General features: G+C 46.2%; 1 long non-coding RNA gene across 1 annotated transcript; it reads right to left on the reverse strand.

The window, feature by feature from the left end:
- Positions 1-1391: 1391 nt before the first annotated feature.
- LOC112581366 lies at positions 1392-7332 on the reverse strand. Its single transcript, XR_006547591.2, has 2 exons — positions 7205-7332; positions 1392-3729 (listed from the first exon to the last, which is right to left on the reverse strand). It is a non-coding gene; the product is annotated as an uncharacterized LOC112581366 (long non-coding RNA).
- Between the last annotated feature and the right edge of the window lie 14268 nt (positions 7333-21600).

Genomic DNA, 21600 nt, shown 5'->3' on the forward strand with positions numbered 1-21600 from the left:
CCCTCTCCTATCCTAGGGGCTTCCCACAGATCCCCGAGAAAGCAGATGGGGGCCGAGAATATGGATCCAGTACCAGGATGTTAACCCAGCTTCCACAGAGCCTCAGTGGTGAAGCATGAGGCTTTGTGGAATAACCAGGTCAAGGAAGGATAATAGCTAAGGGACAGAACCTTAGATTCAGGAGCCCCGCGTGAGCTGTACTCGCGTGACCAGACCATTCCAGAACCACGCCCGGTCTCAGTGGATGCTGAGTCTCTGTGGATTCCAATCCTGGCAGCTTTGTTCTGCGCTGTCTGGTCAAGTGAAATATTGTGCACAGGGTGATTCGTGCAAAGTCGCGCTCTCTGCCTACTCTCCTTCAATTAGCATGCTCTCCAGAAAAACCCAAAAAAGAAGTATCAGTGTGTGAATTATTTCAGGGGGGTCTGGCTTGAGCATGGACAATGTCAGGAGGGAGGAAATATGGGAGGGGAAGGAGCTGGGGGTCAGACAGGAAAGGACTCTCCTATTCTCCAGGTGGAAGTCCCTCAGGACCTGTGCTGTGTACATAGGCAGGTGGACTGGACTCACGTGGTCCTTTCCAGCAAGGAACTTGGAACACTTTTGCGAAGTTTTGTTCATTTGATTCCCGCCCCCCGCCCCTCCCCCCCCCCACCCCCCCACCCCGCTGCCACCACCAGGTAACTGGAACAATTAGAATAGTCTCAGACACATCATGAGGCAGTGAACGCCCACTAATTTAAAAGCTTGCCCAGCGCCTAGGGCAGTGCCTGGCCCAACGTAGCCACTCAATACATGTTTACTTGATAAATGAGGGGTAAATAAATAAATAAATCAGAACTGGCCTCTGATGGTCACTCCAGCCCCTTTCAACTTGGTTAAACCTGGTGGTGGCTTAGTTGCTAAGTCATGTCTGACTCTTGCGACCCCATGGACTCTAGCCCACCAGACTCCTCTGTTTGTGGGATTTCCTAGGGCCTGGCACTGGAGCGGGTTGCCATTTCCTTCTCCAGGGTTTCTTCCCGACTCAAGGATCAAACCCACATCTCCTATACTGCAGGCATAGATTCTTTACCACTGAGTCACTAGGGAAGCTCCTGATTAAACATATAAGTGTTCATATAGCCAAGTTGCAGGAGAGAAGTGTTAACCCAGCATAGACAGAACCTACCTCTTACTTTAAACTTCTCAGAGAAAGAACGTGTTTCAAACCAGACCACCCAGTTGGCCAAGTGTCCCAGGTGCTACACTGGGCTTAAAATGCTCAGATTCGCTATGACAGCCCATATGTAGTTCATGTAATTTCCTGATGGAAACCCATCAGGACCTAGCATACAAATTCAGCAGTCAGCCTGGTGACTGATCAAAATCAGTAGGAATCAAACACGTTCTAGAATTTCTGAAAGTTCATTTAGGCCACGTACACGTTTATTGGAAAGTCGTCTTCATGATGACAAGTAGAAGATCCACATACCTTCATTTTTTACCTACAAGCATGTGGTTTACAAACCCTAGATTTAAACCAGCTTTAGTTTTCCGCATCTACCATCTTCCTCTCCATTTCAGCTCAGTAAGCGTGGGTTGAACAATTACCACGAGACTAACCTGCTGCTTGGGTGCTCTGGGGCACGGTGCAATCGTTTTATTGACTTGGGAAAACACAAAGACTCAAAATCAATTAATTATTTAAAACAACAGCATGAGAAGAGGCAACATTCAGATGACATGTTGGTTATGAGCAAAAGGACCAGAATTTCCTCAGCAATGACACAGGACTGGGAGCCCTGCTATGAGATGAACATTCCTGCCCATACCGAGCAGATGCCAACACCTTCAGGGAGCAGAAGGACTGCCTAACAGTAGCTGTTTAGTGTGATGATGGCGTTTGATAGTTTGGACACAAACACCATTGTCACACTCCACAGCTCTGCTAAGGGAAGCCAGTAGCCGTGGAAGTGTTAACTTCACTTGCACCTTCCACCAGTCTCTGAGCACCATCAGAGAATCGCGTCAGTTTCACGGAGAGACCTGAGCAAAGAAAAAAGAGGGATAACCGGTTGGGAGCATCTTGAGCAATGGAGAGAAAGAAAGACGCTGGACTTGCGTGTGCTGCAACAGACACGCTAATAAAGGGATCTGTTGCCTGTGATCTGCGGCCACCTGCAAGGGGAAGGAAGACTTCCTGCAGAAATGGATGGGAAATCTGGTTGCATCAATTTTCTGAAAGGGCAAAGAGAGAAAAAGAATCCCTAGTGGGAACTGATTTTAGAAAACAAATACTTAGTGGAAGACAACATCATAAACGGTAATAACACGACTGGAGTAATGGATCCTCCCTGACTCTCTTCCTCACTATCTACCCCAGTCCAGCATCAGTAACTGGGGTCAGCCTTGCAGTCTGAGAACAGTTATGCTGCATGGGGACCTAGCGTTCAGACAAGCTGTGATCCACTCTCAGTATGGCTGTTGGATACAGAGGCGTTTACAGGGGCTCAGATGTCGAATCTCACCGCGGTGGTTTCCCCTCACAGTAGCGAGTGGGAGGTGGTGGTGGGGGCCGGGGGCGGGGGGGAAGAGGAGGAACATGGAAAGAGAGAACTATTCCATTGTTGTTAATAATTCTCCTTTTCTAGCCAAAGGGAGCCTCCTGTGAATAAATCCTCCTGGTTTACTTGATTTCCTGTTGAAAATGGTTTCTGCCTAATATATGCACTCCTGCCCACAATGTAGCATGAGAGAAAATAAAGCATTTTATCTAATCCTTTCTTTCTCCCAAATGCTGGAAATGGAAAAGGGTAGAGGCCAGTTTACTCTTTCCCCCAGGATAACTGAGTTGTTAACCAGAGCCTTGCTTTGGGCATAAAATCAACCCATTCTTAATAACTGGAAAATGAACGCTTCTGCATTTTTTTCCCCCCCCAGTAAAAATGGCCCTTATTCACAGGCAGGCCTTGCAACAGCCCTCTTCAGCCTGGGCTGTGTGGTTGTGAGCATACCATGCAAGTCACTCAGCTTCTACAGTCAGAATGTTGATCCCTGCCTCTTTTTTTCCTTTCTAGTTTTATTGAAATGTAAAACATATTCATTTTAGGTGTACAACATCAGCGTTTTTTTGTTTGTTTGTTTGTTTTTTCTGTTTTTTTTTTTTTTTTTTTTTTACTGTGTTCATGTGCTCATCTTTCCATTAAGGACTGACCTCCTTTGGTTCCTGTCTGAGACCCTGGATCACCTTTACAGGGTGCAGAGCGTCAGCAGAGTCCCACCCAGCCCATGTGAGGTCTGCTCTCTTCAGGGGGAATTCTTCCCCTGGGCACTACTCCCAGGACTCCCACTGCAGACCGGCTCTAGAGTTCCAGCTGACCCCGATTGCTACCGCAAAGCCCTGGCATGCTGGGTGCAGCTGCTCATGTGATGAACCATCTCTGGTTTTTCCCCTCTCCTGATGACTTAGCCAGGTTCATCTGCTTTGTCTTTGCCTGAGGGACATAGAACAGAAACCCCTCTTCCTGGTCACTCCAGGGATGTACCTATCATGCTGAGAGGCTGCAGAAATCTTAGCTCAGTTGGAAAGAATCATTCACTAGTGACAAAGGTCCTGGTAGGACACGCTTGGAGGGTTTTCTGCCAGACAGACTCCTGAGGTCATTTCACTTCTTAGAGCCTCCCAGCAATGTCTGACCTCACTCCCCGTCTCCAGGTGAGCCCCGTGTGGGTCAGTCTTTCATTAACCTGCAAAGACAGAAGGTAGAAGCGTAAACAGGGAAAAGAGAGAGGAGGCAGTGAATGTGTTAATGGTGTCGCCTCCTCTAAACAAACCTCGACTTCTTCGGTCCAGGAAATTCATGGCCAGGAAAAAGTCCTCAAGTTTGTAGAAAAGATTTTCTTTTCTACCCATTTGTAGAAAGGTTTACCTATCAGGTTGTCCACAGGGGCACCGTTTATAACAGTAAAAACTGCAAGCAACTGTCCAATTATAAGAGAAGTATGACATATTTACAATACATCCTAGTCATTTGAGGTGATGTTATAGAAAAATGGTTGTTGACTTGGAAAGAGATTCAGTGAAGAAGTAGTTTGTAAAACCATTTCAAATGCCCTTTCTGTGAAAACTGGTATATGTGCCTGGGGCAAACACATCAACTATTAACCCTGGCTATGTCAGAGTGGTGGAATTACAGTGTGGTTTTTTTCTTCTTTTGGGTCTCTGCATTTATTCATTCTGCAATGAATGTAATGCTTTTGTAATGAGAAAAATAATTAGAATGTAAACATCTTTAAGAACCTTTTTTTGGGGCGTGGATTCCCTAATAAAAATTCCTTATTGCAAAATACTCCCCTGAAAATTGGGAGGTTAGAACTCACCCTCTTCTACCCTGCTTGCCCACAAGCATGAGAAGTTAGCGCTGTGCTGAGAGACGGAGCTGCAGGCTAGTTTCCTAGCAATTATTAGCAGAATGCTTTATTATACAGTATAACTATTTTATGGTATTATGGCATCAATCAAACACATTTATTGAGTGCCTATTATGTTCTTGGCCTTGTGAACAATTTTAAATTATAATGGCCATCATCTTTTATTACTCCTTTGCTTCTGCAGGAGTGGTTGAATTCTGTCCACCTGCAAAGTAGTTTAAATGGGCAAGTCAAATGTTCTCATTTTTTTTTTTCAAATGCCATCCAATCATATGTCACCAATAAAAAAATTGCAAGTGGTTAATGCCAGGATCTACTTGGATATAGTTTTTAAAATTTACGTAGTCACTTCTCATTCTGCAGGTTTAAAAAAAAAACTTTCATATTTTCAAATTTAACCCCTGAACTTAAATAGCACCAGTTAATGAAAAACTGAAAGTAGTTTATAAGCTGGTTGGGAAATCATTACACCTGCTATTTCCTATGGAAAAAATGAATCCTTAAAGGCAAAGGGGTTGGAAATTAATTCAGCATGATGCATCCACACGCCAGCAGTCTTTTCACAGCTAGTAAAGGCCTTGGGGGATCTTGTTAAATTTCTCTCCTCTGATCTCAGCTCCATAAATCTCCCACCATCTCTCCTTGAGCCTTACTTCCTGAGATTTCCTGAGAGAAGCTGAGTCCCAGGCATTCCTAAACAGCTGTTCATTAAAATGAAATTTCTGAGCCATGTCCTGGGCTCCCCTCCCTCACCTTCCCAACCTGGACAGAATCTCTAGATGTTTCTAGTTGCCGTGGTCAATTCAGATTGCCGTTTTCCTATTGAGCTTGCGGGTATGAAAATCGGGAGAGACTGGATTTTGCTCCTCTTTTAAAGTCAAGGGTTTAAAAAAAGAAAAAAGAAGAAAAAAAAGAAAGTCAAGGGTTTGTTTTCTTAAGTGGGGAATAGGCAGAAAGGGGGAGTTTGTTGAGGAGAAGGCCTTCACAAATCCTCTAGTGAATCTACCAGCCTGTAAGTATTCTGTGGGCATCACAGCTCCCTGAAAGATGTCTTGGATTTACAAGCACCCAGAATATCACAAAGCTCCCTGTGCTTCCTCGGGTCAGATCGGGGCGTGGGCAGCCTGGCCTGCTTCCACGTGTCATGCCCCAGGGTCTGAGAACCTTGCAGGGCCAACTCCCGAGGGCTGAGGAAAGAGTGCTTTGGGGACCACACAGCGTTAGTTTGCAGCAAACCTACCCCTTCAGCACCTAAAAAAGATTCTTAAGAAGCAAGTGAAACACGGAGATGCGCTTTTTAAAATTCCACATTCGCATTTCCTGTCATTTCAAATAGATGTGTTAAACACATCAATTTGAGTCTTGTAGGCTATTATAGTCTAGAAGACAAAAGAAGTCCATAACATATGCCTGAGTCTTGTCATTCTGAAAGCACATGGAAATTTAAAAATAGAATGTTCTTTTCAATAGAGGGCAAGGAAGTATTTCTTTTTTCACTGAAATCTACCTTTTGTTCAGTTGTTCAGTCGTGTCTGACTCTTGGCAACCCCATGGACTGCAGCACGCCAGGCTTCCCTGTCCTTCACCATCTCCCAGAGTTTGTTGAAACTCAAGTCCACTGGGTCGGTGATGCCATCCAGCCATCTGGTCCTCTGTCACCCCCTTCTCCTCCTGCCCTCTCCTGCCTGAAATCAGGGGAATCTGGAAAGCTTATGCATGTATCTATTACACCTGCTATCACCAGAGGTGAAGAACGAGAATCATCGGGCAAATTCTCAACCAAGTTGGGAGTCTCAGTAGACTTTTTTTTTTTTTTTTTTAATATTGTTTGGCTGCACCGGGTCTCAGAGGCAGCATGTGGGATCTAGTTCCCTGACCAGGGATCGAACCCTAGTCCCCTGCACTGGGAGCTCGGAGTCTTAGCGGCTGGGCCGCTGGGGAAGTCCCTCAGTAGACTCTCTTTAAAGAGAACTGCTGAAGTCTGGGGATTCCTAGGAACCAGTGTCATTTCTATGCAGGTGCCCAGCTGATTCCAGTGCTGTCCAGGGAACAATCCTAGTTGGACAGAGGAAGAATTCCAATGTTGGAGTTTTAGAAGTAGAAGGACAAAATATAGGGAGCCTTGCAGCCATGCTTGCTCTGAAAGAAGGGAGGGTTTCTGGTCAAATAAATGTCCGAATGCTAGTCTCCTATTGGTAGACTCTCGTTCAAAGGCCTTTACGTTATTGATAAATCAGACCATCATAAAACAGAAATTGGCTTCATATATAGCCACCCCAAGGCCAGAAATAAAAGTCCATGACCCCTCCACGTGTGCAGAGTCACTTCAGTCGTGTCCTGCTCTTTGTGATCCCATAAACAGTAGCCTGCCAGGCTCCTCTGTCCATGGGATTCTCCAGGCAGGAATACTGGAGTGGGTTGCCATGCCCTCCTCCAGGGCATCTTCCCAGCCCTGGGATCCAGCCCGCGTCTCTCACATCTCCTGCACTGACAGGCGGGTTTTTACCACTAAAGCCACCTGGGAAGGATCTTCTCTCCCTCCACTGGGTGGGCAGAAGCATCTTTAGGAAAGTCTCTGGTTTTCTTAGGCTTTCTGAAGACACAGAATAATCATGGCAGATGAATTAAAATGTGGTGTGTGTAACCTGACACATTGCTCAGGGGGTTTTTTTAAACACCTGGGTCGCACCTCACCCCCACTTCTCAAAGTCAGTGTTCCCCCCGCAAAGGAACAGCCCGAATTGCACAGAGGCATTGGAAGACGCGGACAAGTGTGAGGGGACGCACTTACCTTCCAGTCCGCGCGGGCGTCTCTCCGCCCCGGGCCCCTTCTCTGCCAGTGGGATGTGCCTTCTGCGGGCTGTGTGGGGGCAGCTGTGGGCGCCAGCCCTGAGCCTCTGTGGGTTTTAAGCCTTTCCCCACTCCCTTTATGGGATCCAGGGGTTTAAAGTAAACAAGTTTCTTTCTCTTTCTGATAAGTCACATTGAAGGATCGATTTGGAGGGAGGGAGGGAGGCCACAACCTTAGCCCTTAGCCATCGTCACCTTTGGTCAAGCTCGCTAAGCCGGGCTGAAGGCCCTTACCCCTGCCGAACACATTCCCCTCAGACACGCAGGCTTCAACCTGTTTAACTCTTTCTTCTCAGGAAGACTGCAGTCTATTACCTTGCCACCTCCTCAGAATTCTAGCTCTAGAAAAGTCACCTGATCCTAGGAGCCTATTAAGCATACCCTTGGCTCATCCTACTTCCAGCTCTTGATCAACATTTGGAAGCCAGTCTGACTCTCCTCTTGAACCAATCGTTTCTGACGTACTTACAATCTACTTATTTGTTCTCGCCAACAATTATTAAGCGCCTCCTTATCTGCTCAGCTCTGGTATCACAACAGTGAGCAACACAAACGGAGTTCACATTCTGTATTTTTCTTTAAAGATAGATAAAAAGAGACATGCAAAACTAATAACATCAGCAGGGCTGCTCCCCTCCCCAACCCCTGCTGCAGGGGGTCCGCAGCTGCTACTTGTTAATGTTTCTGATCATTTCTTTCCCTCCTCAGCCCACTTTGTTGTTTTGCCCTCCTACCCTGTGAGAGCAAGCTGTTTGTCACTCTCTAGTGATAAATGCCGTCTGAAGTGAGGTCTGGTTCTCCTGGTCAAAGCTCACGAACCTCTGAGAAGTGGAGGCAGCCTTCACTAGCCGGTATGTTGCCATTTTTCTTACGCCTATGTATGGTTATCGTGTTACATCTCAGGTAAAAGTCGGAGGGCAAGCAAAAATGTGCTCTGGCTTTTCTTTTTCTTTCCTGAGAGCTGATCTCAAGAAATGAGCCCTGAGGTTGCCTCTCTTTTCGGGTCCCTTCCCTCCAACCACTTGAGGTCAAACTGAGCGCTCGCTCCTAGGAGAGACCAGGGGCTCCAGGAGGGCTGGGGCCCCGTGGGGGCTGGCACATTCACATGGCAGAAGCCCCAGGTTCACCCTGAAATGGGAAAAGCACCGCAGCGGGCCCAGAGGGGTCGCCCAGGCTCCGGCTTCGTTCGCCGGCTCTGGCCTCACTGTGAGGCCTCACCAGCCCGCCTGTAGAAACTTGCTTTGTACTTTCAAAAGCTGCTTCTCCTGGTTTCAGGAAATATATATATATAGTTTTTTCAGAATTACTGTTGACTTTTCACCTTGTCAGTGAGATGAAATCTCAGTCTCCCTGTATAGATATTCTTTCAAACAGCAGGAAAGGCCCCCCGACTCCCAGGCCTCACCGCAGGGATACCCAGGTCCCTTTCACCAGCTTCTCTCGGTCTCTGAAAGTTGGTGTGTTTTTGCCGACAGTTTTCATTTTGTTTGGAAAACCATGATGAAGACAAACGTTCGACTTTTAGATGACTTCCTTTAAATTCCCAGCCATGGTACTTGCAAGGATTTTGAATTTCAGAGAAAGGGTACACTTTGCCCTATTTATAATCCTATTTATAAATTTATAAGTTTATAAATTTATAAACTTCTTCCTGCAAATCACAGAATCTCTGCCTTGGCTGCTTTAAAATGATCTTTTTTTTTCCTTTTTTAAATTAAAGGGGATGCATTCTTTTAAGATAAAATGGATTTGAATCCTGCAAGGTTGAAGTTCAGTGTGGCATGTCTGAAATCCCTGATATTTGCACTCAGGTACAGGCTGCAAAACAGAGAAAAACAAAATCAGGTAACTTTCCACCGGTGCCGCTGGAAGCAGGCCCCGCCCCCTGTGGGTGAGTGACTGGTCTTTTCCTGCCTGGACTGCAGGCTTTTTGAAATGGAAAAGAAAGTAATCAGTTCCAATGAAGAATGCTAAACTCTTGCCATGAAAAAGGCTGAAGTTTGAGAACTGGAAATCCTGGGTCTCATTCGAGATTCTTTACCATTCAAAGTTTTGCCTTTGAAAAACACACTTCATATTTCTGAGTTTCCTCTCCGTGTAGCAAAGCTGAGGATACTAGCTTGTCATTTGCTCTGAAAACTTAGGTGACCTAGGAGGTGAATTCATCTTTATTAATGAAGAGAAGCAAAACAAAGATGGATACCGAGAAACTACCAAGGTCTTGAACTGCATTGCCTCACTGTTTGCGTATTGGGCTGGTAAAGAAAAAGAGGCCCAGGGAGTTGAATTTACCATGTGAAGGAAAGAGAATCAAAGCTACTTTCAAACCAATGTCCTAATCCAGGACCCAGGTGGAAAGCCAGAATGTTGACAGTCCTGATTCTATCACTGTGGTCCCACACCAGCCCCTTCTCCCACTGAAGCCCCTGCTCTTATGGGTGAAAGTGGGCTCAGAACACCATTCGGCATGGTGGCGGCAGGGACCTGACTCCTGAGGGGTCAAAGCGGATGGCCATCATTTGAGTGAGCAGTACGTGCTCCCAGAGTGCAGTTACAAGCTAGTTGCAGAACTTATTATGCTACTTCTGAGCTAAACATTTCAGCACATGTCCCTGGGAATAGGAGTTTTCTGCTTAACCTGAGTACCATGATCAGAGCTACATTAACAGAATTCCCTAATTGTTGTTTCGTTGCTCAGTCATGTCTGACACTTTGCGACCCCATGGACTTATAGCCTGCCAGGCTTCTCAGTCCGTGGGATTTCCCATAGCATCTAATATTTAGCTCATTTTCAAAATTTCCCAATTATCTCCAAAATCTCTTTTAGAGCTCTTTTCTTTCTTTTTAAAAGCTATGATCCAGGCAAGATTGATGCCTTGCATTTGGTGGTTCTTTCCTTACTTTTCTAAATCACAAAATTAATCGAGATGCTGTCTAGCACTCTGCCAAAGTGTTCTGTTTCATCCCAGTTCTTCTGAAGGTTGGCCACTCCTCTGGGACTGCTAATGAGACAAGGTGTAGAATGCAGGCCCTTTAACCTTCTGCCTGGCCTCTCCTCACGGCCTCCCTGCTCTGAAGATAAGCAGATACTCTCAGAGTAAATCTTCCTTCAACACTGAACAAGAATCTTCAATGAGTCCTCACCCATTCATTCATTCAAGAAGTATTTGTAGAAAGCCACAATGTCCATGGCATTATTCTAGATACTGGGTGTGCAGAAGCAAAACCTACTCAACCAACCAAGAAAATCAGGCTGAACTGGCCTCTCCCATGGAGTTTACATCCAAAAGGAGGTGAGCCATAATCAAAATGAAGTCAGAAGCGGGTAGTGAGTTTGAGGAAGGACCCAGGTTGAAAGAGTGATGGCCAGGGCCCCACCATTTGAACAGAGAACACACAGAAATTAAGAGGGAGCTGTAAGGAAGAGGATTTCCAGGCAGAGGGACCTACACGCTCAACTGTGTCTCAAAAAGGGAAGGAGGCCTGTGCAGCCAGTGCGGGGGCGCTGGGTCGGGGGTGGAAGATGAGGTCGTGTGGCTGATGCTCATCTGGTGTTTAGAGCTCCAGCGTGGGCTTGGCTAGCCACTATCCACAGTAGGCGGACAATAAATGCTTCATTTTAACTACGTTTATTACAGTAACAAAGAGACAACTTGGAATTGGAAGAATTATTCAGAAATTAGTTCCACCTCAAGGTCATTTCCTAATTAATTGAATCTAGCAATTTTTCAGATATGAACACAGAAGACTTTCAAGATGGTAAAGTGTGGGGGAAACTGTCTTTTAAAAACAGTGAAATGCAGTCATCTGAGTACCTTTTCCTCTCTGCCTCTTTATGTTTGCTCATGTTCTTACATAGTGTCGTTATCGACCCTGAGGTTAAGCTGCCTGGGTTTAGCCTCCAGCCCTCCCACCTTCCAGCTGCGTGATCTTCAGAGAGGCACCGGATTGCTCTGGGCTTCCCTTTTCTCATTGATGAATTTGTCTGAATAACAGTACCTGTTTCATAAGGTCACGGTGAGGACTTAGTGAATTAATATGCATAAAGTGCTTAGAACAGTGCCTGGCACAGGGTAAATAAGTAAGCCCTGTTAAGTGTTGTTGTTATTAAATTCTTAGAACATCTTTGAGCTATTTCCTGATTTTAAAATGGAAAGAAGAATCATCAGAGACATAGCTAATACAGGTCAAGGCAGGGACTTGAAGCTCAACTTTTAAGAAGGCAACTCTGCTGTTCTCCTCAGCTTTCCTACCTAAGGAAGCTGAGTTTCAATACCCGTGACTTTGTTTTTCCAAGAGTAGCTCAATTCTGGGCACTGGGGACAAACTCTTGTGCGTCACACTGTTTGTGCCCTGGTCCATGACCTCTGTCCAGGTGCTCTGTCGTGTTTTACAACCCACTAACCTGTCACCTTGAGCGTTTCTACACTGATGAGCACGAGAATGTGGAAGGACAGAGCGAGCCCCTGCTGGGGCTCAACGGGGCTCCCTGAGAATGGATCTCAGCAGCCAGGAAGCTCCTGGCCTCCTTTCTTGAAGGGAGTAGTGGTTGTCCCTTCCTGCAAGGGAACCCAACGCCCAGGCCAAACGCTGAGTCACAGACACAGATCCTCAGGCTTGAGGGGCCAATCTAGCTCTTCCTCTTGCCCTTGGTGACTTTTAAGAAATTCTGATGGCACCATCTTCTCCCATCACCAGAGACTTCATATGAAAGAAGCCAAGTCATTTCATGAAATGCCACATGAAGACAAGGTTTAGCTGATGCGTTTATTCACTTGTTCATGGTCTATCCTAGGTAGCTCTCTACTTGGACTTGGGTTGGCATCACAGAATCATCTCCCCTCCATCCCACCTTCCCACAAACACCGTGAAGCTCCTAAGTGTAATCCCAAAGTCATCTAGATGTCTAAGGGTTAAAGGAACAGAGTGAATGACTATTGTGATGTGATTGTGATATGTTTAAAAATAAATACATATTTGGTCTTCATCCCCAAGTCTGGCACAGAGCTCCTACAACTCTTGAAATTTCCTAAGTGGTAAGAGCTCTAAAGATGCCTTTTGTTACATTAATGGAGTGACTTTTGGAACCTAGGTAACTAAAAGAGGAGGGCTGGTTGCCAGAGGCCCCAACCACATGATTACAGAGTGGGACTTTTAGGGTCACCCCTGGACCTCTGGAGAGAAGGGTCAGATCAATAGCCAATAGCCAATGATTTAACCAGTCATGCTATGTAGTGAAGCTTGCATAAAAATTCCAAAGGGTGGGGTTCAAAGGGCTTCTGGGTTGTGTGCATGTCAGAGGTTTGGGAAGAGTGGCTGGTGGGAGGAAGACACGGATGCTCTGCGCTCTTTTCCCGCCCCTTGCCCTGCAGATTCCTTCTGTCGGACTGTTCCTGAGCTTTATCTTTTTTTTTTTTAAATAAGAAACAGGTATCTAGTAAGTAAAATGTTTCTCAGAGTTTCATGAACCAATCTAGCAAATTAATGCCACCCTAGGAGCGGGTTCTGCGAACTTCTGATTGCTCAGAAGCACAGATGACAACCTGGACTTGCAACTGGGGTGTGAAGTGAGGCGGAGGGTGCATCTTGTGGGGCTGAGCCCTTAACCTGTGGGGTCTGATGCTGTCTCCAGGTAGATAGGGTCAGAATGGAATTGTAGCACACCCAGCTGGTGTCCGAGAATTGCTTGCTGCTGCTGCTGCTAAGTCGCTTCAGTCATGTCCAACTCTGTGCGACCCCATAGACTGCAGCCCACCAGGCCCCGCCGTCCCCAGGATTCTCCAGGCAAGAACATTGGAGTGGGTTGCCATTTCCTCCTCCAATGCATGAAAGTGAAAAGTGAAAGTGAAGTTGCTCAGTCGTGTCCGACTCTTAGCGACCCCATGGACTGCAGCCTACCAGGCTCCTCCGTCCATGGGATTTTCCAGGCAAGAGTACTGGAGTGGGTTGCCATTGCCTTCTCCATGAGAATTGCTTGGTGGTGTGAAAACTCCACACGATGTGATTGGTGGCCCAATCTCAACCACATACTCTGGACAATCTCAAATGCACCCCAGGTTGGCAGTCTCTGCTATAATTTCCTTGAAGGCCAAGGCCTGTGTGGACTAGTTTACAACACACATCCTCGTGTGGAATCCTTGAAATAGAAACTTGGGAGGAAATTCAGAGCTACTTACAGAATCGTCATAATGTGCCTTCTCTTTCCATTTCCCTTTAGATCTGTTTTGGGCTGAGCAGTTGGGATGCAAGTTCTGGGTGTGTTCCCCTCTTTATTTAAAATAAAATATTAATATATTAAATATAATATAATAAATAATAATACGTAATCCCCTCGTACCCTCCTCGAGCATTTTTCTTAGACCCCACTGTCACGGAGAGCTCTCCATTTTGTGTAGGTCATCACTCCCCCTTCTCTCCTTGCTCCCTGCCCCGTGGCCTTTCCCTGTTGCATAGGGAGGTATTCACAGACATTGACCTCCAACCCTGGGTCTCCCCTGAATTCTATCCACCAGCACCTCCCAACAAAACTTTCTCTACTCTTGTTTCCTTTTCTGCCCCCACTTCCTGGCACACTTAGGTCTCAGTAGAATCAACCCAAGAATTACTCTGAATTAAAACAATGTTCAGGGACTTCCCTGGTGGTCCAGTGGTTAAGCCTCCATGCTGCCAGTGCAGGGGGCACGGGTTCAATCCCTGGTCAGGGAACTAAGATCCTACATGCCTCGTAGCGTGGCCAAAAAAAAAAAAAAAAAAAAAAAAAGCTTAAAAAATAAACAAAAACTAAAAAAAAATAGGAGAAGGAAATGGCAACCCACTCCAGTGTTCTTGCCTGGAGAATCCCAGGGACGGGGGAGCCTGATGGGCTGCCGTCTATGGGGTCACATAGAGTCGGACACGACTGAAGCGACTTAGCAGCAATAAAAGGTCATAATAAACTTTGTGAATGAAACAAAACAAAAAAAATAAAAAATAAAAAAAAATAAATAAAACAACGTTCAATGGAAAGAAGCCTTTAAAAATCAAGTTAGTTCATTTGCTTTCTGTCCTGGCTGCAGCTACTTTTATTTCACTTTTCTTTTCGAGTTGGGCAAAGAATGGAGTTGGCACTTGTTTATTTTCTATTCCAGAGCCACTGACTCCAGAAGCCACTGAGTCAGATGCCAGACTAGTTCTTTGGTCAGTGGTCTTACGGTCAGAGCTGGAGCCCCGAGGCGTGTCAGGCTGTCCCCTCGTGCCTCTCCTGCCATGGTCCCAGCCTGCTCTCCCTTACCACCTCTTGGGGTCCAAGTGTCAGCCTGGGGATGCCTGTGGTTAGGACCCACATCTGGTGCAGCAGTGCTCCTGCAGGGCCCCATCCTGGCCTGGCGGTGGACCCTCGAGCACAGAGACCGCTGCCCACTGCGTGTGTCACGTGACGAGCGAGGCCTCAAGGAGCTCATGATGGAATTGAAGAGACTTGGCTTTAGAATTACTAACTGTATTGCGATTACATGCATGGCCCCGTAGTGGACTGTAGAGATAGGACTCTGGTCAGAGCAGGAGTCTCAGACCTGGCCCCAGCCAGCCTTCTATGGGAGGGGCACTTTAGAAAGCTGGATCTGGGCTTGGGCCAGGCCCTGTGAATACAGAGGTCCCAGCCTACCTCAGTGGTCAGGCTCAGAAGGGTGTCTTTAATTCAGCCAGCCACGGGGAGCCAGCAGGCCCAAAGTGGTATTTAGGAGACAGTATCTGCTAATTTTGGGCACAGAGGGGTTGGGGGAGGCACCCAAGGCTGAGATCCAAGCTGTGGGGCACAGAGGATTGTGGGAGGCACAGAGGATCATGGGAGGCAGAAAGGATCATGGGAGGCACAGAGGGATTGAGGGAGGCACAGAAGGCTGAGATCAAGGCTGGTGGCACAGAGGATTATGGGAGGCACAGGGGGATTGGGGGAGGCACAGAAGGCTGAGATCAAGGCTGCGGGTACAGGACATTGTGGGAGGCTCGGAGGATTGTGGGAGGCACAGAGGATTGTGGGAGGCACAGGGGGATTGGGGGAGGCACAGAAGGCTGAGAGCCAGGCTGTGGGGCACAGGGGATTATGGGGGGGCACCAAGGATCATGGGAGGCTCACATAGCTGAGTTCCGGGCTGGAGGCACAAGGGATCCTGGGAGTTACCGAGGACCGAGCGCCCACTGAGGGCGCAGGGGACGGTGACAGAGTGTGGGCTGGCTCTGCTCGTTGCTTGGTGTGTAGGTGGGAAGCAGAGAGAGGAAGCAGCTCCAAGGAGCAGGAGTAAAACAGCGGCGGTGGGATTAGTCTGGAGAGGACGGCTCCGGTCAGGGGTCTTCGTTCAGAGAGATGTTCTGCAGGTAGTGCTTAAGAGCAGGGGATTTGCAGCCAGAGAACCTGAAGTTTGAGTTCTGTTCCTGCACTTATTGGGTGGACTTGAACCTAAATTTGCTATTCTGTAAAATTCAGAAAATAACACCTACCTTCCCAGACTATGGTGAGGATTAAATGCATATGTGCTCAGTCGTGTCTGACTCTTGCGACCTCATGGACTGTAACCTGCTAGGCTCCTCCATCCATGGGATTTTCTAGGCAAGAATCTGGAATGGGTTGCCATTTCCTCCTCCAGAGGATTTTCCTGACTCAGGGATTGAATCCGCATCTCCTGCATTGGCAGGAGGATTCTTTACCACGGAGTCACCTGGGAAGCCTGAGGATTAAATGCGATGATATTTATAAAATACTTAGGACAGTGGCTGGCACATAGTAAGCACTCAATTAGCATTATTATTACTATTGTTAGGGAGATATGATGGAGAAAATATTGAGAGAAAAGACATTCAACTGGCTGTTGGTAGGGGCATGAGATGGTTTATCCTGGGAGACCACAGGCCTAGTCCTTCGTGGCTCCTGCTCTCTTTGTATCTTGGACCATAGACTCCAGTGGCTATGAATTCCCTTCCTCGCTTTGCTGGGGAAGAAGGATCCTTGGGTCAGAGGTTTGGGGCCAGCTCCGAGGGCAAATCTGGCCATTGGTCTGAGTCCTAAGGATTTCCCTCTGCCTGAGGCTCCCAAGTGACCAGGGTAAGTTCCAGATAACAGATAAAATGCAAATTAAGGGGTAGCATTATCCCTGTCTGTCCGTACCCTCTCGCCCAAAACCATTCCTTCTCCTATTGCTCAGATAGCTGCTTTGGCCCTGGGGAGGGTCAGCAGGGGAATTCCAGGCACCATGTGGAGCCTCCTCAACCTCTCCCTGCCTTTGGCTTTAGCTGCCGAGAGCCCAGCCTAGGCTGGACCAGAAGCCAACAGGACAGACCAGGCAGCCAGAGTCCCCAGCTGCTGGCTGGGCTGCCTACCCTAGCTCCGCCTCAGCCCTCCCTGGCCCTGGCTCACAGGCCCAGAAATACATGAGCTGTCTTATGTTGCTTTCCTTGGCTTGTCATCGGCAATCCTGTACATTTCTCAGAAACAAAAGACAACATCCCTTCATCTACTTGTGAGTCTCTTTCTTTCTTGGGTTCTGTTAAGCACATGCTGCTCTGCAAGACAATATAGAACTGTGATTATTTCTCCAAGATAAAAAAGAAAATTTGTTTCACTGAAATCTAATTTAGTCCCCTCTACTTCGTTTTCAAGCTTCTGCACAGAAAATAGCTTTGTTTCAATGCTGAATCACAGTGTAATCCTGGAGGACATTTTCAATGGCAAACTCTAACTATGTTGTGCCAACAATGCAGATAACGCAGTGAGCTGACACCATGGCCAGCCATCACTGAGTTCTCATCGATGACAGGGACATCGTCTGCTGGCTGCCCAACAGCACTGATAATGGCAATAAATCCTACAGGCGTCCTAATTTCAGAGATGCTGAAGCATGAGCGGGGATGTTACACTTTAATGGACAAAAGACAGTTGTTTTGCAAAAATACGATACTTCAGCAGCTGGTATTTCTATTCAATATTCTATCCTCAACACACTTCCATGTCAATATCTATATGAACACTCTTAAAAATAATTTTGGATACCATTTTCTTTCATTGTGTTCCATTGACTGAACTTATTGTTCACCAAAACTGTATTTTGAAGTAAGGTGGTGTTTCCTTTTTTATTCAGAATTGTTGATAATGATGCAAAGACCACATTTAAAGATAAATAATTGCACACATCCTCTGTAATTGCTAAGACTTTGATACTTAATGCTTGATTAACTTTTTAGTTTGATACCAAGAAAAATGAGCACAAGTATTTCTTGTCTATGAGATTTAAAGTGTTACAAGGTGACCTTTCTATATTTCTATATTAGTTTCTATGTTAGGAAGTCACTGCTGCAACTCAGCTAATACCTCCTCAGACCAAGAATATCATAAATCTTGTTATATGTATCAAGAAACTGTCTCTCCTCTATTAGACTTGTCAGATTTAGAAACTACAAACACAGAATGTCCAGTTAAATTTTAACTTCAAATATATATATTTTTAGGGTACGTATGTCCCATGCAATATTTGGGGCTTTCTCATACTAAAAATTATTCATTGTTTATCTGAAATGTGAATTTAACTAGGGATGCTGTATTTTATCCGAGAAGGCAATGGCACCCCACTCCAGTACTCTTGCCTGGAAAATCCCATGGATGGAGGAGCCTGGTGGGCCGCAGTCCATGGGATCGCTAAGAGTCAGACAAGACTCAGCAACTTCACTTTCACTTTTCACTTTCATGCATTGGAGAAGGAAATGCAACCCACTCCAGTGTTCTTGCCTGGAGAATCCCAGGGATGGGGGAGCCTGGTGGGCTGCCATCTATGGGGTCGCACAGAGTCGGACACGACTGAAGCGACTTAGCAGCAGCAGCAGCAGCTATATTTTATATGGCAGCCCTATCTAAACGTATCCCAGGAGCCTCAGGATCCTGTGTTACTTAATCTACTGACCTGGCTCAGTTATTTTTGGAGGTCGAAGGTCAGCATCCTTAGAGTTACGTCATTCCTTGAGCACAGAGGTGATTATTTCATTAAGTGCTGCAGATGAACCCAGCTCCAGGGCAGGAATGGAGATGCAGACACAGAGCCCAGACGTACACACAGAGCGGAGGAGGGGGCGGGGGACCCGGGAGATGAGGCTTGACATAAACACTGCCACGCGTGTAAAACAGACAGACAGTGGGAAGCCGCTGTTCAGCATGAGGAGCTCAGCTCCGGCTCTGTGATGACTTAGACGGGTGGGATGAGGGTAGGGTATACACGCATATATAGAGCTGATTCACACAGCTGTAGAGCAGGAACCAGCATGACATTACACAGCAATTATATCCCAATTGCTAAAAAGCGTTTGTATTTAAGCCTAGCGATTCTGTTGCGTGGAAGCTGATGTAACCAGGAAGGGCAGGGAGAACTGGGGAAGGACAAGAAGACTCAGAGTACTAAGAAAGAGACTTGTGTCCCAGCTCAGCCCTTCCCACTGTGTTAGCTTCATCTCACAGGACTTCCATTTTCCTACATAAAAATATTAAGAACAGTGTTATGACTCTCCCTGGGTTGCTGTGTAAAACAGCAGTGGGCTGATTTCCATGAAAAGGTTTACAAACTCCAAAAACATTGTGAGCTAAAACTCGGGGGGTAAAGTCCCGTGAGGCCAGAGCTTTAGAAATACTGACTTTCCCCCAGGTTGTACTTCTGTGATCTTGTCTACCAGTATCTGTGCGGCTCACCATCATTAACCCCTTCCCCTCCACACACGCAAAGCTGCCCTGCAGGCCCTCCGAAAAGTCCCAGCTACTCTCAGGGATGGTTTAGCTGAAGGTGCGGGCACACAGAAGACCAAGGAGGAAGTCCTCTTCCCCAAAAGCTTCAGGAAAAGCATTCAAGTAGATTCTTGTGTTTTAAGGGCAGGACTTTAATTAGGCCAGATTTTATGGGATGGCTTATTCAATCAGGGCTGTATAAAGGACATTTGAAAATAATCAATAACCCAGACAACAGTTTGGAACCAGGAAAAAAAATCAAATTAACCTCAAGCATATTGGTTATTTTGGCTGAATTTGTGAATTGGGGAAGATCTCAGCTAGGACCGTCTCAAAAGGGTCAACCTTCAGCGTTTTGTTAAACTGATGTCTCAAGGGGACTGAGGAACAACAGGCACCAGATGAATCTTTAGGACAGATGGAAGCAATCCCATGGACGGAAGAGCCTGGTAGGCTACAGTCCATGGGGTCACAAAGAGTCGGACACAACTGAGCATCTTTCTTTCTTTCTTTCTTTCCCTGGGGGCTCAGACGGTAAAGAATCTGCCTGCAATGCGAGAGACCCAGCTTTGATCCCTTGGTCAGGAAGATCCCTTGGAGAAGGAGATGGCAATCCACTCCAGTATTCTTGCCTAGAGAATCCCATGGACAGAGGAGCCTGGTGGGCTACAGTCCATGGGGTCACAAAGAGTCGGACACAGCTGAGGGACTACACTTAAAACTGATCAAAATACGTGTAATTTTGGGCCAGAGTAGGCATTCTTAAGCAGCCCACAGAGCCTCAAATCCAGACTTTCTAACATTAGATAATTAATAAAGTCAAAAGAAAAAAAGATCCAGGGAAAAATATTAGCAATCCAGACCACAGCCACATTTCCTCAGTTTAGAAAACATTCATATAAATAAAAACTGAATAATTCAAGACGAAAGTGAAGAAAGGGAAGAATATGAACATGGAATTTACAGAAAAGTAAACACAGGAAAACATGGTTAGCTTCATTCATCATTATAGAAATGCTGACGAGAGATCAATTCTCAGTGAGTTCATAGGTCAAAATTAAAAAGCTGGTCAATATCCAGTATTGGTCAGGCTGTGGGCAAGATGCCATTCTCAAATGCTGTTGCTGGAAGTGTTACTGGTCTACTTTTTAAAGGATAATTTGACAGTGAATTCAAATTGGAAGTACACCCCTCGGTGCAGTAATCCTATTACCGGGAATCTATAAACACAGTCACAAAAGAACACTAAGACATGTGCATAAAAGTATTCAGTGCAGCACTATTTGTAAGATCAAAAAACTGGAAAGCAGACTGAAAACCGTACGGCAGCCGTGTCCTGCTCAGGTGCTTCAGTCATAGCCAGCTCTTTGTCACCCCAGGAAGCATAGCCTGCCGGGCTCCTCTGTCCATGGGATCCTCCAGGCAAGAATATTGGAGTGGCTTGCCATTCCCTTCTCCAGGGCATCCTCCTGACCCAGGGATCAGACCCGTGTCTCCTGCATTTCAGGTGGATTCTTTACCAATGAGCCACCAGGGAAACCCCGGTGAGAGTGCAGGTCACTCCAAATCACAAGGCAGTTTGGAAATATCTATCAAAATTACAAATGCGCATAGTTTTTGACACACAATTCCACTTTCAGGAATTTATCCTACAGTGTGCAAAATTGCAGTGTTGTTTATATAGCAAGGTACTAGAACATATCAAACATATTTCTATTAGAAATATCAAATTAACAGGATATATTTACAGAGCAAAATGTTCTAGAGCCATCAAAATCTTGAGAAGTGTGTGGGGTTTGTTTTTTTTTTAAACAAAACTGATAAAACAATTTCAAAGATCTATTCTTAAAAAAACTCTTAGAACAATCTTACAGTTTTACAAAGTAAAGGGAGCAGTGTACCCCACAGTGCGTGTGGCCTATTTCCATTTCAGTACACACAGGGCAGGGGTGAACTGTGTCCGTGTTTGTCTAGAAGGATGTCTTAGCAACTGCTCGCGATGGTTGCCAGGGGAAGGCAAATGGTGCCTTGTGGTCTGAGCGGTAGAGACCTCTGAGCTAAGACTTCGTCTCCAAAGGCCCCGATAAAGTTCAACATCTTGGCTGAGAGGGTAGCCCATTCATCCACTAGCACTTCAGTGTAGACTAGTTGATCATAGTCTCAGCCAGAAACAGAAAGGAAAAGGATCAGACAGTAGTAAGATCTCACCCTTTCTGGCGCTGCTGTTCTATCCACAAGGTTCGACATTGAAATAATAAAAAGGCGCACAGCAGCAGGTGAGAGCACAGACCTAGTGTGTGCTGGGGAGGGGGTCCTCACAGTGTGTGGCATTGATAAATGGCAGTTTTGATAGTACTGTTATGGTTCCCTTCAGGGTCTGGAGTTTCTGGAAATGTGTGTAGAAGAAAGAATCACTCAGAATATGAGAAAAATTGGGTCTGGGCCCCTCTGCCACGACAGGTTGTATGACCTGGCAAGGCAGCTTTCTGACGCAGGTGTCCATGTCTGCAAAGTGGGGCTGGGGTAATAATAGCGCCCCCCGCCCAATAGCTGTGATGTTTAAATGAGACATCATACAACCAACTAACCTGTACATGAGTATC

Source organism: Bubalus bubalis, chromosome 22 (assembly GCF_019923935.1).
Source record: "Bubalus bubalis isolate 160015118507 breed Murrah chromosome 22, NDDB_SH_1, whole genome shotgun sequence".
Classification (NCBI taxonomy): domain Eukaryota; kingdom Metazoa; phylum Chordata; class Mammalia; order Artiodactyla; family Bovidae; genus Bubalus; species Bubalus bubalis.